Source organism: Equus przewalskii, chromosome 23 (assembly GCF_037783145.1).
Source record: "Equus przewalskii isolate Varuska chromosome 23, EquPr2, whole genome shotgun sequence".
In the NCBI taxonomy this organism is placed as follows: Eukaryota; Metazoa; Chordata; class Mammalia; order Perissodactyla; family Equidae; genus Equus; species Equus przewalskii.
Genome location: NC_091853.1, coordinates 26,672,755 through 26,696,933, shown reverse-complemented (window position 1 = coordinate 26,696,933; position 24,179 = coordinate 26,672,755). Strand labels below are relative to the sequence as shown.

Sequence of the window (24,179 nt, the reverse complement as noted above, 5' to 3'; positions counted from 1 at the left end):
TGGCTATCCAGTTTTCCCAACACCATTTATTGAAGAGACTCTCCTTTCTCCATCGTATGCTCTTGGCTCCCTTGTCGAATATTAGCTGTCCATAAACGTGTGGATTTACTTCTGGGCTCTCAATTTTGTTCCATTGATCTGTGTGTCTGTTTTTGTGCCAGTACCATGCTGTTTTGGTTACTATGGCTTTGTAGTATAATTTGAAATTGGGGAGTGTGATACCTCCAGCTTTGTTCTTTTTTCTCAGGAATCCTTTGGCTATTCGGGGTCTTTTGTTGTTCCATATAAATTTTAGGATTCTTTGTTCTATTTCCGTAAAAAATGTTGTTGGAACTTTGATAGGGATTGCATTGAATCTATAGATTTCTTTAGGAAGTATGGACATTTTAACGATGTTAATTCTTCCAATCCAAGAGCATGGAATATCTTTCCATTTCTTTGTGTCTTCTTCGATTTCTTTCAGCAATGTTTTATAGTTTTCAGTGTACAGATCTTTCACCTCTTTCGTTAAGTTTATTCCTAGGTATTTTATTCTTTTTGTTGCAATTGTAAATGGGATTATATTCTTAATTTCTCTTTCTGCTACTTCATTGTTAGTGTATAGAAACGCAACGGATTTTTGTACATTGATTTTGTATCCCGCAACTTGACTGTATTCCTTTATTATTTCTAAAAGTTTTTTAGTGGACTCTTTAGGCTTTTCTAGATATAAAATCATGTCGAAAAATGAAATTTTAATCTATCTGTCAATAATTGGTAGAATAAGGAGACAGAAAATTAGCAAATATATTGAAAATTAACATGCATGATTTAATGGGCTTATAGAACATTGTACCCAACAAATGCAGAATATGGTTTTTTTCAAGTACACAGGGCTAATTTGTAAAAATTAGATAGATAAAGCAAGTCTCACAAAACTTCAAAGATTGAAATCATGCAGTGTATGTTTTCTGACCTCAATACAATTAAGCTAGCTAGAAATCAATAACTAAAAGATAAATAATATAAAAAATTTGTGTATTTGAAAATTAAGACAGACATGTCTATATACATGCACCAGAGAAAAATCATAATAGAAATTAACATATGTATTATAACACATATACATTATAATAACAAATATAGTATAATACATTATAATAATGTATGTATTTAAACTGAACCATAAGGGAAATGTTACATTAAAATTAATGGGATTCAGCTCATGCAGATTCTAGAAGGAATTCAAAGTCTTACACTGATATATCAAAACGAAGGTCCGAAGAGCACTTATTTCAATAAGTTAAGGAAAGAAATCCAAAGAAAGTAGAAGGAAGACAATACTAAAAATAAGAGTAAGAATCAATCAAATAGAAAACAAATAAGAGCCAGGTTAGGTTCTTTAAAAAGTCTAATTAGTTGGACCAATAATTAGTGAGAGTGATCAAGAATAGAGAAAAGGATAAAAATAAAAGTAATGGTAATATTAGAAATGTACAATGGGTCATTACTGCAGATGGATCAAGAAGACCTGCTAAATTTGTTGACTGAACCACCCAGAATTCCCAGCAAAATGCTTCCCAGTCTGGGGTTTGCCCAAAGATACCATCTATGACCATGATTGGTTTTGGAACTTCCAATTTTCTGGTGAATTATAAGGGGGATTGATATCAAGTCATCCTAAACTGTCTCTTTCTAGTTCCCTTTTCTCACAACAAAATTATATTCATGCTCAGGTTACCCTTAGACCAGCACAGAACAATTTCTGTTGTACAAATGGTACTAACACATCTGCAAGTTGTGGTTTTTACTTGTGACAGGGTCTGGGGCCTGAACTTCCTGGGGTATTACCAAGAAGACACCTGTACAGTGGGTGTATGGGCGTGCTAGACAGCACCCAGTCAGCTACAAGGGAAGAAAATCATTCTCCACAAGGTTTAATTTTTCCCAACTCAAATAGTGTTTAAAAAATCTGTCATAATACTAATCCTGTTAATATGGAGTTTAAAAACAACTGCAATGCTTTCACCATAAAATTAATGTTACTTGGAATGTGGGTTTCTTGAATACAACAAAAAGTCATATGTAAAAAAAAAAATCAATTTCTAAGGATTTCCTGAAAAAAATGTCAGTTCATTCAAAAAGCAGATGAGGAACGGCTCCCTTTGGGGGTTTCCACACTGGCTTGGGGGTAGAAATGTTGGGCCCTCAATAGTGAAAGAAGTTCATTCAGGAATCACTTAAAGAGGAAGTTCTTTCCCTTTTGGAAAGCAGAATTAATGTAGTAACAGATTGAGTAGAATCAGTGTTTGGATCCTGGCTAAGACAATTCTTTCTCTTTCCCAAACCATTTGAATATTTCAGTGAGTTGCCAGTTTAAAACCAGCACCTCCTATAGCAAGTTACCTCAGAATACTTCTATCGCATAACGTTAACCAATGAATGAGCTGTCCATAAAAATGGTCCAACATCCATTTGTAATCCAGAACCTTGATACCAGGTGGTGGTGCTAGTGATGATAATGGTCTGGGGTGGTCAGGAGGTTACTGGATGGGGATATTTATGGGGGCTTTTCAAGCCACCTAACTCTTTACAGACATCTCATCACCTTTTCTGTTTTCATTCCTTTGAAGTCAAGGCAGAAGATATTTTGCTACCATTTAGACCTACCTTTCTGCAAAACTCGTGGATTTGCACATCATATTTTACTTTATTTAACCTGTTTCAGATCTTGTGTTTATTGGGCATTGAAACAAAGAATTGACCACTTACAATTTTCAGAGGTGCAGAATACTCAAAATGTCCCCCAACCACCACTGGAAATGGAGACTGAGTGCCGTCATTTGTGGCATCCTATCTTTGCCTCCTGAGGCAGCCTGATTACGAAGAGCAAGAGGGGCCAGTAAGTAGCGGAGGAGGGTGCCTTTTCACACTCCTTCCAGACTTCTCCACCCTTTCTTAATAGCTCTTTTGTTTCTCTTACTTGAAGTTTTCCTTTAAACAAAGATCTTTGGTTTCAAGAAGACACAGGATTAGTCATGGCTCATTATCTTTATTCCTATTTCTCCCTGACAGGAGAAGAAGTTCTTTAGTTGATCTTCCTTGCCTAGAGTTCACTTTAAAAGAACTTAACAAACTAATTTACTGATGACTCTAAATTAAATTCTGAACATTTAAGACATTTCATTAAAAAGAAGTCACTGTCCCTAATTTATTCAGCAATCATGTATTTTTAAAAAATTTTTCACTGAAGATTTGAAGATTGAGGAAAGACAGTGCCAAGTTATACAGATTATTAGTAGTTAATAGAAAGATATATATATATATGTATATATACATGCTTACAAAAAAGAACAAAGTGCGATTTTTAAAAAGCACTTTTTAAAGCCTAACAACCTTTGACATTCTAATAGAAGCAAATTTTCATAAGTTGGAGTTTCGTTTGTATATTAAGAGAGACTAGAAAGAATTATTCTCAACACTGAAAATAAGACAAAGAGTCAAGTGAAGTAGTTTTGAATTTTCTCAAAGTCTATAAGCTGTAAAGTTAGTAATTAATGTGACAAACAGTATAGTTAACCCAGTGAAAATTTAATTTGTTCATGACAAGAATAATGATACACAATAGAGAGTTGATAAACTTATTAAAGCAATTTAAACACATCTGTAAAAGCTTCAAAACAGTATCCTCACTTGAATTCATAGGATTTGAAGATTAAAATCAAAGCAATTTTTCTAACCCGAAAGCAATAACAAAACAACAGCAACAACACACATAATAAAATCTTCATTTTATAAACATTTCCAAAGATCCGTTTTTAAAATTCCCGGATCATTGGGTAATACAAAACAATTTGAGATTACACTATTTATATATATATTTGGTGGAAGTAGATCAATGATGGCTAATATTTGCAATTATAGCAAGTGGACGCAAAGGTCAAAGTTCATAAAGGGTCTACAACTTGGAATCACAAGACAATAGCAAGTCAATACACTAAAGCACACACATACATAAATTCTCACTTTTAATTCCACTTACTATGGAGCAAAGATACATAAAATCAGCAGTGACAACAGATAGGAAACTTAGTCAATCTATCATCCCCAAACTATTAATCTCCCAGAAAGCCTATAAATTCTTGCCAGCTAACATGTAATTGTAAGAGGTAATTAGTAGCTGTTTCAAGTTCTATTGTAATATACGTACATGCACACGTACATGTAACGTGTATATATATGTATGTGTATATGTATATGTACGTGTCCCTGACTAATACAATTGACATCACTCCACAAGCCACATCCCCATTTACGTGAGGAGGGGAGAGCCCCTGCCACTTCCCTTACTTTGCCGGGACACCGATATGATTTACATAGAGCACATCCAAGCTGTGCTTGACTGTATAACAAATAAAAGGAAATAAAATCTTTCTTCCTTCAGAAGTTTTAGAAAACAGTTCATGCATCAAAGTTAAATAATGTGTGCAAAAATAATCCATCTAAACATATTCTTTACTCTTATTAGGAAGCATTTATCTTTTAACATCTTGGATGTTTTCAGCTGCCATAAGTTACACATAATAATTCCTCAGTATATTGTAAAGCATATATCTAAAATTTTCCCTCTCTAAAGCACTTTGTATAAGAAGGAGAATGAGCAATAAAATGTGAACTTCCTCAAAGCGATTACACAGGGAATTTTTCCTCTAGGGATCCTTTGCTTTACAAGCCATCGCTGCTTCTTTGGCTGGTGATTTTGAAAGCTTAACAGCAGTCATGAAAATTTGTTGATATACTTTGTACCACTTTGCAAAAGCCACTAGAACAGGCCCCTTCAGGCGGAAAGGACCCCATGCTGCAGAGCCTAGCTTGGACTGGACTTCAGTCCACGTTAGCTCTGGGCGGAGTAAGCCACATGATCACGCGCAGAGGCTCTGTTTTAGGCCTCAGTAAAATGTTGTTGCTGTATGTGTATTTCTCCGTTCTACTGCATTAATTCTGAGTTACTCCCACATTGCATCACTCTCTCCTTGTACTTTTAATATTGATTTCTTCAACTATTAAAAATTCTTTCAATTGTGAGTAAATTTTGGCGTGATTCTCCCACTTCACTTGAGTTTGTTTGGAAAAATAAAGACACTTCCACTGAGTCGGAAGTCGGCTTCCCAGTTTCAACGTGGAAAAATATGTCATGCAGTCTCTTCCCCACAGGGCATCTTTTTTCATGGCTAACTTGCTTTCAGTTCTCCTCATCTCAATATTCTGTATCTGTGTTTACCGCTTCATAAACTATTTCTGCCAGTATTAACATATTATGGAAGGTAAAGTCTTGAAGAATTTTGAGTAATTTTCAAGGACCTTAATGTTGTTGTAATATTGACAAAATGAAGGGATATCAATGGTGTCTGTAGCATTTACCTCTCCTGGGTTGTGATAGGTGGTGGAGAATCAGGCTGCCAGTATCCGGGCTGCCAGTTTCATTGAAAACATAGTTGTCACTGCTTCTCCTTGGCAATCCTTCCCAAAGGGACTTCCATTGTGAAAATCTACCTAGAAACTCTACATTCATGTTTAGTGTAACTCAGTTTATCTTATGCTTATCTCTGGTTTTCTAATAGTTGCAGGGTTTATAAATCTTCAGAGGTTTTAAAAGTTGAGTCCCCAAGAGAACTGGTTCATCCTGCTACCGTATGCTCTTCTCTTCTGTTGTCATTTAAGAGCTGTTCCGGTGGGTTCCGACATGGAAATCGGATTTATTTTTTGGAAAAATCACAGGCAGGGGCAATGATCTCTTTACATGTTAGTATCAATTTATTCATTTATTTTGTCATTCATTCAACAAATACTTACTGAACAAATGGTGTGGGCCAGGCATTATTCTAATTGCTGAGCAAAACAAACAAAAATCTCATTCTAGTATAATTAAGTGATTCTAAAAGGTAGCTTCAAATATCTGTGAATAACAAAATGATTCCATACATGTTCTAGCTCCCAAAATATTTCACTATCATTGAAACCTCACCTCCTTTCTAGGAAGCACCATACGTTGTGGAAAGTGACCATGCACATCCTCTCTATTTATTTGATCCTAACGAGATGGGATTTATCTAGTACATAAAATGTGGGGTTCATAAAAACAGTGAAAAGTCAATCTGCTTTGCCAATGACACAGTGGAATCCTTTTCTTTAAATAATTTCCATTATTTACTCCCACTTCTCTTCTTTTCAAGTATTTAATTGGGTATGTTTTTCCACTTTCTGCTTTTATGTGACAATGTACTTTTCACATATTCCTCCTATAATTCTATGTAATTTGTAAAAATTCATGATCTAATGGGTATTTACTTCTACATTTCCACTGATAAAGATATTTTTTAAATATTTTCCCTCTACTCCTCAGTGGCCATGCTGAGGCAGCGAACCACATACAAAATAGAGGAAAACTGGCAACAGATGTTAGCTCAGGGAGAACCTTCCTCAAGCAAAAAGCGGAAGAGCAGTGACAGATGTTAGCTCAGGGCAAGTCTTCCTCAGCAAAAAAAAAATTTTCCATGTCTCTTTTCTCTGATTCTAACTTAAGAAATGACCTTCTGAGGTCTAGATTCGGATACAGAGGAGGGAGGACAGGCTTCATGTAAGAGACATGAATACACTTGTCATTGGAAAATTCATACAATTTATAGAAGCAGTTCCTTGGATGTTCTATAAGTGTGAGTCTGTTCACCAGAGAATAACTCATGGTCCTTACGCTGGTGAAAGCCAATTTCTGAAACTGTGAAGTCAAAGATTAGGCCTTGGAATGTCGGGACACAAATATTAACCTTGAGAAAACCTGTCTGGGTGGCCAGTCAGCCTGATTTTCTCTCCATCTCACCCTTTCCTTCTATCTAATTGTATCACTCCATATAAATCCTTTGATTTATCATGATCCTCAAGGAAAGCCCAAATATCTTAACATGAGCTGTAAGACTTAACCATCAGGATCCTCTAAGTTCTTGCTCTTGTCTTCCCCTCCACACTGCTGAATTGCTTGCCTTACCACCTGAACTTACCAAATCTCCAAGCTTCCATCCTTGAGCAAGCTCTTCCTTTGCCAAGGATATTCTTCCAAGACCTTTTCCATGACTACTACCACCACCCCTCTTTTGGACAACTCCTACTTATCTCTCAGGTTTCAAACGTAGAGTTCACGTCCCCTGGGGACACTTCTCTTTTACTCATTAACTCTTCTAAATGTTATTGGAGCTAGAAGGAAGTGCACAATGGATCGGTAGGAAATGAATGCACTTTTAAAAGATTGCAGTCACATTTCTATCTCTTGGAATGAACAGTTTTCTTTTATCATCAGTATCATTCATGTTAGATGGATATTCATCCCTTTCCTAACCATAAAATGTTACTACCATTTACCAAAATGCATAATGATTTCTCTCAAAACATTGAGACTCATATATTTTTGTCTCTGTCTGAAATGGTTTTTCCCCATTCATGCATTTGACAAACATTAATTGAGAATTTACTCTGTTCTAGTCTCTGTGCTGGTCTTGGGGAAACAGCCCTGACAGGGATCATTAATTTCTACTCATCCTTTGGGTCTCAATTTTTAGGTTTGGCTTCTTCCAAGAGCATTCCTGACTCTGTTACTGGCACATTGGGTTCTTGTCCCCCAGGATAGAAATCAAGACAGACAACAAACAGTAGAAAAGTAGAAGTTCATTAGCTTGTGCACAAGGGAGGCATAAGGGAGCTGGTACAGAAAGGAAAGGGGCAGGTGACTGGCTCTTTAGGGAATGGGATTGTGGGGCTTTTCTTAGGCCAAGGTTGGGGAGGAGGGCCTTGTCCTGGCATGTGGAGGTGGGGTTGTGCTTGCGCCTGCGCTGTCACGTAGCATGCTACTACATGCAACTCATGTATCATTCGTATGCTAGCTCTCCACCTGTGGGTGTGATTTTTACTGTGCTAATGGGGCTAATTTGTCACCTTCAGTGGACTCCTGGGTGCTAGGGCACATGCGTAAGCCTAGGAAAGTTCCAAAACTGCAGAATGTGGATCTTGGTGGTCTGTATCTAATGCTCCTAGCTTGCAGATTGGTTAGGGGCCTTATCTTGTTAGGCCAGGGGCCTTGCAGATGGCCCTGTCTCACAGGCTGGTTGCTTTCTCAACTCCTCATGTCCATGCTTATGCTCCTCAGTCATCTCCCACAGCTCTCTGGACTGCCCCATATTCCAGAGCTTTTCATACTCTAAAATCACCTGTTTATTTGTCTATATTCCCATATTCACCTCCAGACTTTAAAACCGCCAAGGCAAATCTATTTATTTATTTGCATGTTCCCACTACCTAGGCAACACCTGGCACCATAGTTAGGGTGCAAGAAATACTTGTGGAAAGAATAGAATTTTTCTATAGCAGTGAGAAAGAATTTGGAATTTCGTAGGTGATAGTGAGATATCCAAGGGGATTTATCAACAGCCAGGAATCTGGAATCAAGGTTTGGGGGAAAAGACAGAATGTGAAATATAGACTGAAAATTTGAAGCACAGAGAAAATATCTAGTGATAAGTAACAATAATGACCCTGAGTGAATTCATATAAAAGAGAAGAACAGAAGTACAGAGACTGGTCTTAGGGGATATCTTTCGTTCTTTGTAAAATGCCTGTAGCAGAAGATGTTATAGGTATAGGTACCTCTGGGCGTTTCACCTCTGCACACCTAAGACTGTTTACTGCAAACACTGGGATCCTCTGCCTGAGGGCTTTTTTCTCACCATGGAAGAAGGCGGGACCTGTAAAAGTCAGAACTGCTGGAAAGTCATGTTCTCATCAACAGTCCTCAACTAATGACAGTCTTAGTGACTAATGGAGAGTTCATGGAAAAGCACCCCACCTTATGTACCCCTCTGTTGGGATAAACTTGAGGTGGATTCTTCCCCAGTGGGACTGAGTGTGATAATGCACACTTTATCGGTTTCCTTCCCTGCCCTGTCTCACTTTCCCATGCTCCTACTAGTATTTTCTGAAATTGCCTCACCTGTCAACTACGTGTACTCAGGTTTGCTTCTGGGGCAACCCAAATCAAGATAGGGGCCAATGAAAGAAGCAGCTAAAGGGTAACTTAAAGAACTTGAAACATCGAGATGTCTATGACTTACAGAAACATTTTAAAAAGGAGAACATCCTTAGTCATGTCCAAGTTGTATAGGGTTTTCCTAATGGTATCAAGACAACCCAAAAATTTCTGCTTGAGTGCTAACTGTGGTAGGATTCTGGTAAGATGAGGAGGGAAGACTTCTTTTGTCAAAATTGAGAATGTGCACAAACTTCTTCCCTTGTGATTCTGACACCATCTGTTTTTAGAAGTTGCCATTTATCCCACACAAAATCTGCATTCTAGGCCTTGTCATTTTTTTGCAGCTTTCCCAAACCACTTCTGAGTTTGGGGGTCAACTTTACTGTCCCAGTCAAGCGCTCTCTGGTCCATTTTCTAATTCTATACCATGAAAAAGTTTCACTAAAAAATTCCACACTTCCTTCACTTTTCATAAGATCGTTATAATTATAGTATGTGTTTTCCTTAAGAGTTTCCTTTTCGTGAATTGCCATTCTTCCTAAAGATTTTATGGTATGGTAAAACTGTTTTATTCATTATGTTCCTTCTACCAAGCACCTGAAGTTTCTATTAGATATGGATGCTCACTTTTGGCCAAGGATTCAATTTAACTATTTAAAACAAATGTTTATTATTTGAACAACTTTATAAAAAATTAGCCCTCTAAGCCACTCTTCTTAGAACAACAGCTATATATATTCTGTGGTGTTTTAAAATCTTTGTTCAAATGCAAAAGTAACTTTCCTATAGTTATATAATAATAGTTTATATTTTTAATGCCACTTTATTGCTTAAAATTACTTTCATATCGATTATTTATTTTAATCCTCACAATAACCCTGTGAGATGTGTACCTTTTTTTCACTTATCAAAGGTCTTAAATTTTTTTCATATATTTCAAAAAGATTCATATGTATTACTTTAATATTCCACTAAACATATTCCAAAATTTACTTAACCATTTACCCAACTTAACTATGATTCCATACTCCTATCCAAAAAGATTGAATAACAACTAGTTAAGTTTTAGGTTTATGGCATTTCTACAAAATCTTATTTTACAGTACCTGGCTGTTTTCCAATTTGATAGGTGGACCAAAATCCTAATTTCTTCTAGAATATTCCCTCCCAGACACTAATTTATTTGAAGACTCTTCTAACATTTATCTTATTTTTAATTCTAAAATTACTCTAGGACTTCAAATTATTTTAGTGCCAATAGTGTGATACCCCTGTGAGTGCTACAGGGAAAGCCAAAGCTTTCTATCTGGGTGTCCCAGCTGCCCAAAGAATCAACAGTGTGTTTGTTGTATGTGCCTAAATCTCTTTCTTTGCAGGATTGTCTTTTTTGTGCATTAAGTTTCTGCTTGTCTTTTTATTTCTTATTTTCTATTTATGATATAAACGGCATCTTGCAAATACTAATCCAGAAATTCCAGGTTAAATTTCCATCCCAATAACCTGAATTTCGCCTCCAGTTCTTTTCTTTTGCTCTTGAGTTACCACAATTATTGATTCCCCTACGACTGTCATCTTGCATGCACTTTTTCTACATCCAGAGCAAATCACCATCTAGTTCTCATTGTCAGTACAGAGTACCTCAAGTGTTAATTACATCTCCCATCACCACTGCCTACCTCTATTTATATGGGGCTACTTTTCCTCAGAGTGGTGTCTGAAGTAGATACTCTTGGATTTTCTTCTCCTACAGGCCTGAGACTGGAAGTTCAGATTCTAGTTCCAATTCTATCACAATCTAAGAGAAAGACTTTGGTCAAGTCACATTCCTTCTCTGGACCTTTGTTTTCTCATTCATAAAAGGGAGGTTGAACTCTATACTCTTGAAGAGCTATTTCAGCTCTTGTGTTTTATGATTTTTAAGTCTCTTCCTTAGCATTTTCAAGACTGATCTATTGAAAGGAGTCCTACAGCCTCATCTCTGGAAACTCTCCTTTATCCCAGCTTTTTCAGTTCAGCTGTACTTGCTCTATGGAAACAAATTACTGTTTGAAGTCCCAGTGCCACATGTTTGAGGAAACACAGTGGAACCAGAATCCAGATGTAGATAGTAGATGTTGCAGAAACAATTCCTGAGTGTTACTGGCTTGTGTTCATGCTGACTAAAGGACATTTGTGCTTTGTGAAACTTTTAATCTTAGCAGTTTTCTAATATTTTTTTAAATGAGTTGCAATCAGACGGTACAGTTGACTATTTGGACAAAAGATCCTTTGCTCCATTTTGGAAAATCCCTAAATCAAACTAAGAAAGACCGGTGCTTTCTGCAGGATGGCAAAGGAGTATTATATTTGACCCCAAGACTTCCATAATATCTAACAAATATCGATATTCTTAGATAACCTAGTAGAATAACTAGACAGTAAACAAATTAGCATTTGTTTTTTAATGCCTCCAAATTCTCTTTCAGCTCATATTTTTAGGATATTCAGATGAGTTAACTAATGACAAATTATTAAATATAAATTAAGTATTTAGCTCACTGAATATTTCATTAGACCATTTGGCCAATAGCATCATCTTTTGTAAGTATTTGGAATTATAGCATTTAGAGTTGGAATAAGCTTTTAGAAATAATATGATTCAGTGGTTTCTGAACATGGCTGGTCATCACGATCACCCAGGAGCATGTTGAAGATACAGATTCCTGTGGCACAACACAAATAAATCCAAATAACTTAGAAGCCCCGCGTGAAGGATCTAGAACTTGTGCTTTTAATGATTTCTCGGGTGATTACGTGATGTAGTCAGCTTGGCACCAATATTTGAACAATCTTTGGAGGCCACTGTACATGTCACTCCTCTGCCATATGCAAGACTCTCTGTGTTGGTATTATCCCCCGAAGAGCTTTACTAGTTCCCTCATGGCTTGAAACTTGTTAAGGCATTCACTCCTTACTTGTTCTGGCATGGAGACAAAATTTGCCTACCTGTTCCTTTCACCCATTATCCTTACAGAGTCCTGCCATTTGGAATTACACAGAATGAATCTAATGCTGCTTCACATGTTTAACACCAGGTGTGTGTTTCTCTTCTATAGGCCCAGTATTTTACTTCTTTAATTAATTATATTATGGATTCAAGTTCTTGTACCATTATCTTCATTCACTGTTGGATATGACCCAGTTTGTTTATGCTCCTTCTAAAATCTGGTGAGCAAAGCTGACCTCAACATCGTGCAATATAATCAGTGAAGAGAGGGATGAGGTTATAATTTCCCTTTTCCTGAACTATACTTGTGTTAATGTATTCCAAGATAACAGAAGTGATTTAGACTGCTCTATTACATTATTGGCTAATATTGAGTTAATTAAATCCTGAAGTTTTTTTCACATGTTCTACTCTTCAGCCATATTAGTTCTATACTGAACTTCTGCATTTGGACATTTGAAGATTTTTAAAAAATTAACTAAATACCAGTATTCATAGTTAAATTTGTAATATTTCTTCATGTTATATTTGACCTAAAGTTTTCCTAGGTCAATATTATTTTGGATCCTCATCCTTTCAACCAGCTCTGGCTCTTCATTCCTACTTCATATCATCACAAATTTCATACACATGCCATTAATAAATCTTCCAAGTCACTGAGAGGGCCAAAGTCAGGCCTCTATTTAGGGTGAACTATCAATTGCAAGGAATAATTATTTTGTAAGGATTAAAGTAAAAATAAAATGAGTTTAACTTAAGCATAATCTAGATCATGTTTGTACTTCACAGTAGTGTTTAGAGTTGTTGAACTATATTTCTAAACATATGGACTTTAAAATGATTTAATTTCCTCTACCTGGAGTTGATGAGTCTTATTACTATTTCATTTTACCTAGTCTGAGTTGATCTGTCTTGCATAATTAAATTCACTTCCTCCCTTCCCCCATGGGTTTTAGCTTAAATTCTCATAAGTTCCCGTAGGAAGTAGGAACCAAGGTTCATTGCACTTGCTTTTTGATTCTTCTTTTTCTGGTCCTTCTTAAGGTAAAGAGTGTTTGTGACACTAACAACTTTAAAAGGTGGTTTTAAGTCTCTTTTTTTTGGTTAAAGAATAAGCTAATATTAGGAATAATCACATAATTTTAGGTAAGACTAAATATACAGTCTTTAATCAAAATAAAAAAGCTTTCTACTTTGTGGCATTCAAAGATATAACTTTCACAAAGTTAGTTTTAGAACTCCAGTAGAAATCTGAAGCTACCATTCCTAATCCCAACTTGTCTCTATCCTAGCTTGGATTCCTTTTGCTATTTTTCTAGTTTCCACCATCATCATCTCTAAGTAGTCTTCTGCAATAGCTTCCCAAGTTAATTCTCTTTTTCAGTCTTCAAAAATCAAATATGGAGAATATAAAAAAAGATAAGAAAACTTTGAAATCAATGTCACAAATAATTATACCATTTTACAGTAAAGTATACAATTATTATTTAATAATGTTACAATAAAATTAGCATCTGAGAGTTACTCTTATAGCAGAGAAATTGTGAAATAGCCCCTTCTCCTTTTTTTCAGGCAAACAAAAGGTGAAATAATGGAATGTCTTAATACTTTAAAATTATTCAAAATCCATAAATCAGCTCAATGAAATGTAAATTTCAGCTCCATTTGTTTATAGTGTATGATCCCTTTTTTCAGCACTCCAGCTGGCTCCTTTGAGATATCTAGCTCTAGAAGTTTATTTTGAGGAGGCAGAGTACTTTCCCATCCCTCAGGGCAATGGTTGCCATTCCTAGCGAATTGTCAGAATTACTTGGGAAGCTTTTTTTTCATATACAGATTTCAACATCTCACCTGAGAACTATTGAATCTGATAAACTGTGGTCAGGCTGGGAATTTATGAATTTAAAAACTCTCCAGGTGATTCTGATGCTCAGCCAAGGTTGTGAAACCACAGCCGTAGGAAACTTTAGTAAATGGGTAAAAGAAATTTGAATGCCATTGAGAGGAAGTATGCACCCTAAATATAAAATTTTACAGTTGCTACCAGTAGAAGACATGTAAATGAAGTCTATGAGAATGGATTCAGAGACTGAACATGCAAACCTATCTCTAATGGATTTTTTTTTAAATAATGTAACCCCAGTGATTGTCATTATATTGACTGTGAAAAGTGAGGTTAAAATTTAGCATAGTTTTGAGCAGATACTTCCAAAGAACTACTTCCGTGATAACACCCTAGACCTTGTTATGTCATAATATTGCATCACTCCCAAATCACTAACTCAAACATCCTGCTCTCCGTCCATAACCTCCTGTATGTTAAGCTTACTTATTTAACTACTCACTCTTGATCTTTGTTTGACCACAATAGGACCTTCTATCGTCCTCCTGCCTCCCCCTCCTAATCTGTCTGCCCACTCTTTTTCAGTTCCTTAATCAGTGTAGAGAATATAAACCAGAAATTTAATAGTACTCCTGCGAATAATACAAGCTCCTTTGCCTCTCTGTTTTCTTATTACAGTGTTTAGAAAGCCCGAAACCTGGATCAGCCCTATGTTCCACTTTCTCTGTACCTTCTTCTTTTTCAACTGCAGGTTGCAGTGGTGGATAAACTCAGGATAACCGATTTCAAATGGGTCTTCCACCTTACATGGCAACCTTACAATATTTTTCTTCTGGATAATTCACCTTCTCAGTGATTACTTTGTATCTTCTTTATACTCCTCTTCCTTCCAATCATATTGACCCTTTCCTGCTTTCTCTCCTCACTCTTAAAAGATGAGCTTGTGTCTTTCCTCACCAAGAAGCCATCAGAGAGATATTCTCTCAATTTCCTGCTACCAATTCTGTGAAACTCCACCTGCACTAATCTTTTCCTTCCTCCCTCCGGTCTCTACTTCTATATAAGGTCAATCTTTTCACCTGCGTCTGGGATCCTACTCTTATCTGATTTTTCATAAACACTGTACTACCAAAAAATTCCTCTCTCTTTCCTGCATATTCAATGCTTCCTAACATTCGATCATTCCCAGTGACATTTAAACATGCTAAAAAAATGCTTTTATCTTTTTTTCAACCCTCATACTCAGACGCCCTTCTAGCTAACCTCACTTTCAACCTTTTTCCTCCCTTTCAGAGCCAAATGCTTTAACCTTTTAACAGACTTATAGATTCCATGTTCTTTTCAACACCTTTTACTAAAATTCAATCTACTTTAATGTGGCCTCTGCCTCTTTCACTCAGATTAACGATCACCTCCATATTGCCAAACTCAATGGACATTTTTCACATCTTGGTAGAATTTGACATTGTTAACCACGCTTTTCTTCTTGAAACAGTTTGTTCTGCTGGCTTCCCTGGATACTATTATCTACTGGTTTTCTACCTAGCTTTCTGCCCATTCTTCCTTTCTATAATTTAAAAAAGAATTTTTTAATTTTTTTGCAGATTCATTCTCCTCTACATGTTAATAAAACATGAGAGTTTCTCAAGACTCAAACCTAGTCTCTCTTCATGTTCTATTTTAATTCTCCACAGGCAAATGCATCTATTACCAAGTATATATATGTGACTTAAAAAATTCTAAATCTAGCTCACACTTCTCTTCTAAGCCTAAGACCATATATATCTTATTTCACATCTCCACATAGCTCAGTCTCAGTATGTCAAACACCAAACTCCCTCCAAAGTTTGCTTGTTCTTGCCAATGTTTCCAATCTCATTGAATAGTAACACAATGCATCCAGTTGCATAACTTTAAAATCTCAGATTCACCCATGATAATGCATTCTTTTGCACTCCAATATTTAATCCATCTTCTAGATCTGTCTATTCTTTATTCTAAATATGTTTTCTATCCATTCACACTTTCCGTATCTGCTGCCACCATATTCTAAGCTACCATCATCTCTAACCTGAAATAATGGACTAGTCTTTTAATTAATTTCTCTTCAATGCTGTGTCTCACCCATTCTAATCCATTGTTAACAACATACTGAGTGATCTCTTCAAAATGAAATTCCCGTCTTGTTCTTCTCAGCTAAGATGTTTCTCACTGTTACTGAAATAGTACTAATAATTTTAAAAGAATGTTGCCATCCCCCTCATTTTTACCAATCCCTCAAACTTTAAAATCTTCAAAGACTGCACTGTTTTCAAGGTAAAAACCAAAATCCTTAACATCCTTGAAATCTTTGGTCTACAAAAATCTGAATTGTCTTGCCCATGCCCATCTTTCTAGCCTCACTTTTTACCACTTTCCTCCTAGCTTTCTCTGTGTTCCTAAGTCATGCCACAGGGCTGTAATCTTCTTTGGAATGGAGAAATGATTAAGGTCCCTACAGACTATGTAAAGACAGAAGGATAGAGAGCTGATGTAACAGTAAGTAGAATAGTAAAGATTGATGGCCCTGCCAAGTGAAAGTAAACTGTTTCTGGTGGTTTGTACTAACAGGTAAAGAGAAAAATATTTTCTGGATCAACAGCTGCATAGCAGATAGACGGGGCTGTGTTAATTGGCACCACCAACTGGAGTCATCGTCTCATTAAGTTAATGATAAGCCGGTATCATTTTCATGATCATCTCTCTCCTGCATAGGCTAACAGGTCTAACAGGTGAGTTGAATGAAGATATTGTAGAAATCATGAGCTCTGAATTCTTCAGGTCTTTGATGGTTGTATTTATCTCTGCAATTTCTCCAGGAAAGTGAGATTGCTTTCTATTTGCTCTTTTGGTAAGCAGCGGCAGTTCTAGGAATTTCCATTAGTCAGTTTCTCTGACTTTCCTGCCAGAATAGCCCTCAAAACTCCAATTAGGGAAACAATATTTGGATTCTTCCAGTTGTTGAGTATGCATATTACAACTATGCATTCAAGAATTGGAAAATATTATGAAAAATGTTCAGAGACCACATGGGCTCACTTTGATATGGACCTGAGTCAAAAGTCCACTCATCATTCATCTATATCAGTCAAAGGGACAACCTTAATAAATTAGCCAATACCAAGGACATCTGTGGGTCAACCATTGTTACCACTGCTTTGGCATTGATATTAATTAAAATAACCATCTATTCTCTGTCAAATAAGTGCTACCATTTGGCTCTTAGCACTTCAGAATTCAGTCATCCCCATTGAATTCAAAGGGGTCTTTTTAATGGCAGAATTTACAACTGTCATTTCTGGCCTTCAAAGAAAATCTAGTAGAGAGGACTTAAAAAATGCTGGAATCCAGGGGCTGGCCCCATGGCCGAGTGGTTAAGTTCGCGCGCTCCACTGCAGGCGGCCCAGTGTTTCGTTGGTTCGAATCCTGGGCGTGGACATGGCACTGCTCATCAAGCCACGCTGAGGCAGCGTCCCACATGCCACAACTAGAAGGACCCACAATGAAGAATATACAACTATGTACTGGGGGGCTTTGGGGAGAAAAAGGAAAAAATAAAATCTTTAAAAAAAAAAAATTGCTGGAATCCATCTCACCAAGGTATTTCTCAAACTCTTGGAAACATAGAAGCCTCTGGATTCCCCCAGAGGACGTAATTACATGACACATGAATAGCTTGTACATAATCCATTTCACAATTCTAATTTCCTTTAGTGTCTCAATAATAAGAAAAACATATATTTACCCATGTAGTTACCATTTCTGATGCTCTTCGTTACTTTGTATAAGTTAATATTTCCATTTGGTATTTTCCTTCTGCCAAAAGAATTTCCTTTAATATTTCTTATAGTGAAAGCCTGCTGGTGATAAATTTTTTCAGCTTTTGTATGTCTGAAAAAGTCTTTATTTTTCAAAGATATTTTCACTGGGTATAGAATTCTAGATTGACAGTATTACAAAAATGTTGCTGTGCTGTCTTTTTGTTCGCCTTATTTCTAACTATAAATATGCTGTCATCCTTACCATGATGTCTCTGTATATAAGATGTCTGTCTCTGACTGCTTCTAAGATTTTCTCTTTATAAATTTTTTTGAGCAATTTGATTATGAGGTAACTTGGTGCAATTTTTTTTTTTCATTTTGCTTGTGCTTGGGATTCACTGAGATTCTCTGATCTGTGCATTGTGTTTCTCATCAAATTAGTAAACGTAAACGTTTTGGCCATTATTTTTTCAAATTTTTTTCTGTCTTTTCTTCTCCTCTTTGAGGACTCAAATTACATGTATATTAGGTTACTTGAAATTATCCCACACTTCAAAGATGCTCTGCCATTTTTTTTCTTCTCTTTGTGTTTAACGTATAGTTTTTATTGCCATGTCTTCATATTTATTAATCTTTTCTTCTGCAATGTCTAATCCACTGTTAATCTTATCCACTGTATTTTTCATTTCAGATACTGTAGTTTTCACTTCCAGAAGTTCAACTTGCATCTTTTTTTATACCTTTCATGCCTTTACTTATCTTTTAGAACATACGAAATAGGGCTATACTTACTGTTTTACTGTTCTTGACATCTGTATCAGTTCTGGGTTGGTTTCCATTGATTGATTTATTTCCTCATTATGGACTATATTTTCTTGCTTTTTGCATAGCTGGTAATTTTTTATTATATGCTAGACATTATGAATTTTACCTTTCTGGGTGCTGGATATTTTTGTACTTCTATAAATATTCTTGGGCTTTATTCTTGAGTGCAATTACCCTACTTAAAAACTGTTTGATCCTTCTTTGTCTTATTTTTAAGATTTTTTTAGATGGGACCAGAGCAGTGCTCAATCTAGGGTAAGTTATTCTCACTACAGAGTCAAAACCCTCTAGTACTCTATATAATGCCCCATCAATCTTGAGGTTTTCCAGTCAAGTTTGCAAGAACAGGCACTGTTCCTGCCCTTTTGTGAACAGTAGACACTGTGACAAACAGTTATTTTGAGTGGTTTTCCTCTGGCCACAGATATTTGCGTATATTGATTGACACTCAGCTGAATACTCAAGGGGACCCTCTACAGATCTCCAGAGTTCTCTTTTTATACAGTTGTCTCTTCTTTGTATCTCTGTCCTGTGAACTTTACATTCCTTGGTCCTGTAGTCTCCACAGACTCAATATTGTCTCCCCAACTCATGGAGTTCACTGCGCCCCATATCACAGGGATCACTGTCCTTTGTTCTCTGATGTCCAATGTCTTTCAAATCATTATTTTATATATTTTATCCATTTTTCAATAGTTACATATGGGAGGGTAAATCTAGTTCCTGTTCTTCTCTCTTTGCTGGAAGCAGAAATTTCCTTAGTGTTTAGATACCTTCCTCTGTATTAGACCAAGGAAGTTCTGGCATCTCAGTTTTACTCAGCATAGGTCACCATGAGTCTAGGTTTAAGTCAATCAATGGAGTAAACTCTGAGCAATTCCCAGTTGCTTAAGCAAATACATCAAATTCATAACCTCTTGTTAGTGCACCCAATGTAAATCTGACAAAATATTACATTATATTTCTTCCATCCTGATCCAACACTGTTAGGAACCACTCCCATTTTTATTTCCTAGGTTTATGTGGATATAAATTGGAAAAATTTTGAACTTCTTTTCACACATATGATACCTTCTCCCAGATCACACGTGTACCCAGGTCCTGGGAACTGATAGAATTTTAAAATGGTTATAGGTCTAGAAGAAATGAGAGCTGGTGGAGGTTGGTCTTGGTGAAGATCGGCATTAATAATTTCTCTGGGAAGTTCATTAAAGCTTCTTCAAAACAAATATTTCTCATTGCACTGTAACTCAATTACTCTTAGAATTTGACTTTCGGTTTGTTTTTTGGAAATTTTGACTCTTTGGCTATAGGAAATAGTTTTTCTTGGTGGCATTAAAAATTTTTTTCTTGTTCCTTATACTAAGCTTAAATTGAGAATTTAAAGCTTTGTGCTTATCATTTTCTTTCTCCAAGTTCTTCAATGCATTTAGAATCAATCGATGGATCATATAGTCCTTAGGGTCTCTTCATTTCCATTAAAAATAGCTCTATAGGCTGGTGCAAAAATGAAAAATATATTTCTTTCCTCCAAAATTGCATGAGGCACATGTTATGTTTGTTCACAGATCTCCTAACCTTGGAGTTGTTCAGCTTTGTCCAGTGTATGCTAAGTAGCTGGAGTTTGCAGCAAAGTTACCCAGGTATTTTCTTATGGACAGTTACTATCATGCTCCAATGGTAAAGCCATCTAAGAATATGCATTTGAAAATCATGATAGTAACTCTTGCCTGGGATTGAAAAGCTAAATTCCATAAGATTTTTGGACTATAAAGTTAATTTCTTGAGTTATAATATTTTAGTCTAGTTTAGTTTAGGTAAAGTTGGTTTAGCTTTTGGTCTTGCTTATGTAATTAAAAGTTCTTTATTCACAATAATGATTTTGTCTTTTGAGTTTTCTAGAAACAGAACTATAAGTTCCAGCTTGACCCCGACTCAAGAACATTCTGTAAACCTTGCTAGTGAATGCCAGCCTTAGTAGGAAAAGTGCATTAGTTGGTTAACACTACATTAATGCTATGTAACAATCCATCCTAAAATTCAATGCCATGTTAACCAGTATTTTTTCTCATGCTTATGCTTCTGCAGGTTGAGTGTAGTTTGGCTGATCTAGGAAGGGCTCAGCTGGGTGGCTCTGCTTTGGAAGGAGTCAGCTGGGCTTGGCTCCAGGCTATGGGACGGATTCCAGCCAACTCCCCATGTTTTTATTCTAGGGCCCAGTCTGAAGTCTGTGGCTACACAGGGTGTGCTTTTTTCATGACAGATTGTTGAAGTACAAGAGCACTTAAATATGCACTGCAGAAGCATATTTAAGGTTTTGGCTTGTGTCAGATGTGCTAAAGTTTCATTGACCAAAGCAAGTCCCTTGGCCAAGCCCAACATCAATGGGGTGTAAGGGGATGTAAAGTCACCTACAGTAGGAGGGTACTGAATATTTGTTAAATTACTCTGCATCAAATAATTCCACTTGTAGGAATGTATCCTAGAGAAATGTGTGCAAAAGTTACTAATCCCTCCATTTGTAGTAAGATTAAAACAAACCAATAAAATACCTAAATATCCAACAATAAGGGACTGTTAAGTAAAGTAGGATGTATCCGAGGAATATTACAGACATCTGCAAAAAATAATTGTAAAAATACTTATGAAATATTGAGAAGTCAAAAAAGCTACATGACAAAGAAAGAAAAAAATGTCAGTTATAAAACCAAATTTCCCAGTGGCTGCTTCAGCATTTTAGAAGAATGACAAAATTCTTCTTAGGGAAAAGCTGCTCTTTTGTTTAGGAAAGGTCAGTGAAGGGGTCCTCTGGCTCTGAAAAGGAAGGCCATGGGGCAGCCTAGATAGGGAGAGGTTTAGAAATATCAGGAGCCAAATTGCTCAGGATAATAATGCAACAAGTATTTTCTGTTTTTGCACTGACAGCCTAAAAGACAGAAGGTTAGAGCACTTATCAAGAAGAGAAAAGAAACAAAAGTATATAAAAAACAGTATAAAAAAACAATATAGTAGCATGTCAGGGACTAAGGAAAACTTGCTCTTGTAATGACAGTGAACATCTCATTTCATAAGAATACTTGATCTTAATGTTTAACTTTACATCGTACATATTTATATTGCATATAAATATATGTAACGAGAAGAGAAATATATATAAGATTTTTTTTTTTAAGATTAGCACCTGAGCTAACAACTATTGCCAATCTTCTTCTTTTTTTTCCCCCCCGTTTTTTTCTCCCCAAATCCCCCCGGTACATAGCTGTATATTTTAGTTGTGGGTCCTTCTAGTTGTGGTATGTGGGATTTTATTTTTTTTTAAAGATTGAAGATTTTTAATTAGAAGAGAAGAGCATGATAAATACTTAAAATCAGTTAACATTTGGATGAAAAATATAATGATTGCTTTACCCATCACCTGCAGAACTAAGGTCCAACTAGTTAATTAGTTGATTAGATTTATACACTGGACCAGCAGGTTACTGAACTTGAGCAACAGTGACACCTGCTTTGTTTTTAAGTCATTTTTCGGGTTTTTTGTGATAATATCGCTCTGCTATTGCTAAGCCTTTATAAATGCTTTTTGGTCTTTGGGTTTGGGCATCCAGCAGCAATGTGGGTTTGGCGTTTTGGAGGAAATGGGTGTGGGAGCTAGGTAACAAGAGGAAATGGTAGCAGTGCAGGGGAGAAGTCAGATGACTTTAGGTGGTCCAGAGAAGTGCGTCCCATAGAACTTTCTGCAATGATGGCATGCTCTACATCTGTGCTAATAGGATAGCCACTAGCGAAATATGCCTATTGAATATTTACAATGTGGATAGTGGACTAGGGAATTGAATTTTCAATTTTATTTAAACTTAACTAGTTTAAATTTCAATAGCTATATGTGGTTAGTGACTATCGTGTTGGACAACACAGAACATCTAGATAAAACTAGAAATAGAGGGTGAAAAATAAATCATCAGAATCTAAGCAGATTCTCTGTCATTCAGAAATCTCCAAACCAGTAGAGTGGGTGCTAGATTTCTGGAAATCGCATGAAATGGAAGTTTAAAATATTTTATTTAGTTATTTATTTAAGAAAGAGTCGCTCTAAAATGTTGAAAGGTAGCACATATATTGTATGAACTTAAAGTTGTAAAGTACATTTTTGTGTTCAGAGAAAATATTGGAAAGCTGTATTTCAAAATGTTAATTTTAGGTGATGTGATTATAAATATTCTATTTTACTGCATTTCTCAAATTTTCTCCATGACCACATATAAGTTTTTATTTTTATTTTAAATCTAATTGTTTATTGTCTGGATGATATTTTAAAATATTACTGATGCCCTCCTCTTCAAATTTCCCCATTTCCTTCCCCCATTTAATTGATCAGGTAACACAATGTGACTCTAGGCTTCATTGCTTCTGGGAAAGCATGCGGTTGGCAGAAAAGCAGAAGTTATCTGCAAGATTTCCGGTCTTTTGTTTGAGAGTAAGAATGTTTGCAATGTACTTAAGAGAAATTGAGGGGTTGGGAGAAACAGAGATGGGGGATAAAATCTGCCCCCCAGAAAGCAAAATGATTTCTAGGGATTGAGAGAGGGATCTGTTCATTTCAGAGTGCAGGGCCCAGGATGGGCTTTTTGGTAGTGCTGGGGTCTTGCATGACCTCAGAGAGAAATGTGTGCATGCTACATGTAGGGAGCAGAATCATAGACCCTGGGGTTCTCTGCCTTACACAAGTGTCCTATGTCTCAATGGTGGTGTGGAAGCAACAGAAAGTTGCTAACTCTGAAGCTGTCAGACAGTGGCAAAGAGCATTTCATTGACGACCTGTGTGAACCAAAGCGCCCAACACTCAACACTCTGTCTTTCTCTTGGACTTTGATACAGCCCTGGAGTAGGTGTGGAGGACACAGGAAGGAATGAAGAGGATTTTTCCATCAACTGGGCAGGAAGGATTTGAAAATTAAAATTAAATTGACTTAAGTAGTTTAAAATAAGAATGTGAAGAAAATGGAACCCTTATGCATTGCTCATGGGACTATAAAAGGATACAGCCACTGTGGAAAACAGTTTGGCAATTCCTCACAAATTTAAATGTAGGATTAACTACATATGATCCAACAACTCCACTTCTAGGTATATACCCAAAAGAATTGAAAGCAAGGACTCCAACAGATATTTGTACACCAATGTTCATTGTAGCATTAATCACAGTAGCCAAAATGTGGAAACAACCCAAATGTACATCAATAGAAAATGGATTTTAAAAAAGTGATATATACATACAATAGAATATTACTCAGCCTTAAAAAGGAATGAAATTCTGATACATGACACAACATGGATGAACCTTGAAGACATTATGCTAAGTGAAATAGGTCAGACAAAAAGGACAACTATGGTATGAGGTATTACTTATATGAGGTACCTAGAATAGACAACTCCATAGAGAAATAGAATAGAGGTTACCAAGCGCTGGAGGGAGGGGAGAATGGGGTTTTTTAATGAGTACAGAGTTTCGCTGTGGGATGAGGAAAAAGTTCTAGAAATGGATAGTGGCGATGATTGCACAATATGGTGAATGTACTTAATGCCACTAAATTGTACGCTTTTTAAGTGGTTAAAAATGGTAAATTTTATGGTCTGTATATTTTACTATGATAAATAAATCCTGAAAAGAAGCTT

The 24,179-nt window shown here is 36.3% G+C and overlaps 1 long non-coding RNA gene across 1 annotated transcript in view; it reads left to right on the top strand.

Annotated features, from left to right (window-relative positions):
- The window catches only part of LOC139078916 (uncharacterized), a 178,901-nt gene extending 162,249 nt beyond the window's left edge, over nucleotides 1-16,652 (top strand). The window contains exon 5 of the long non-coding RNA XR_011532108.1: nucleotides 16,492-16,652. This is a non-coding gene — a long non-coding RNA (uncharacterized lncRNA). The remainder of the gene's footprint in view (nucleotides 1-16,491) is intronic.
- Nucleotides 16,653-24,179: the final 7,527 nt, after the last annotated feature.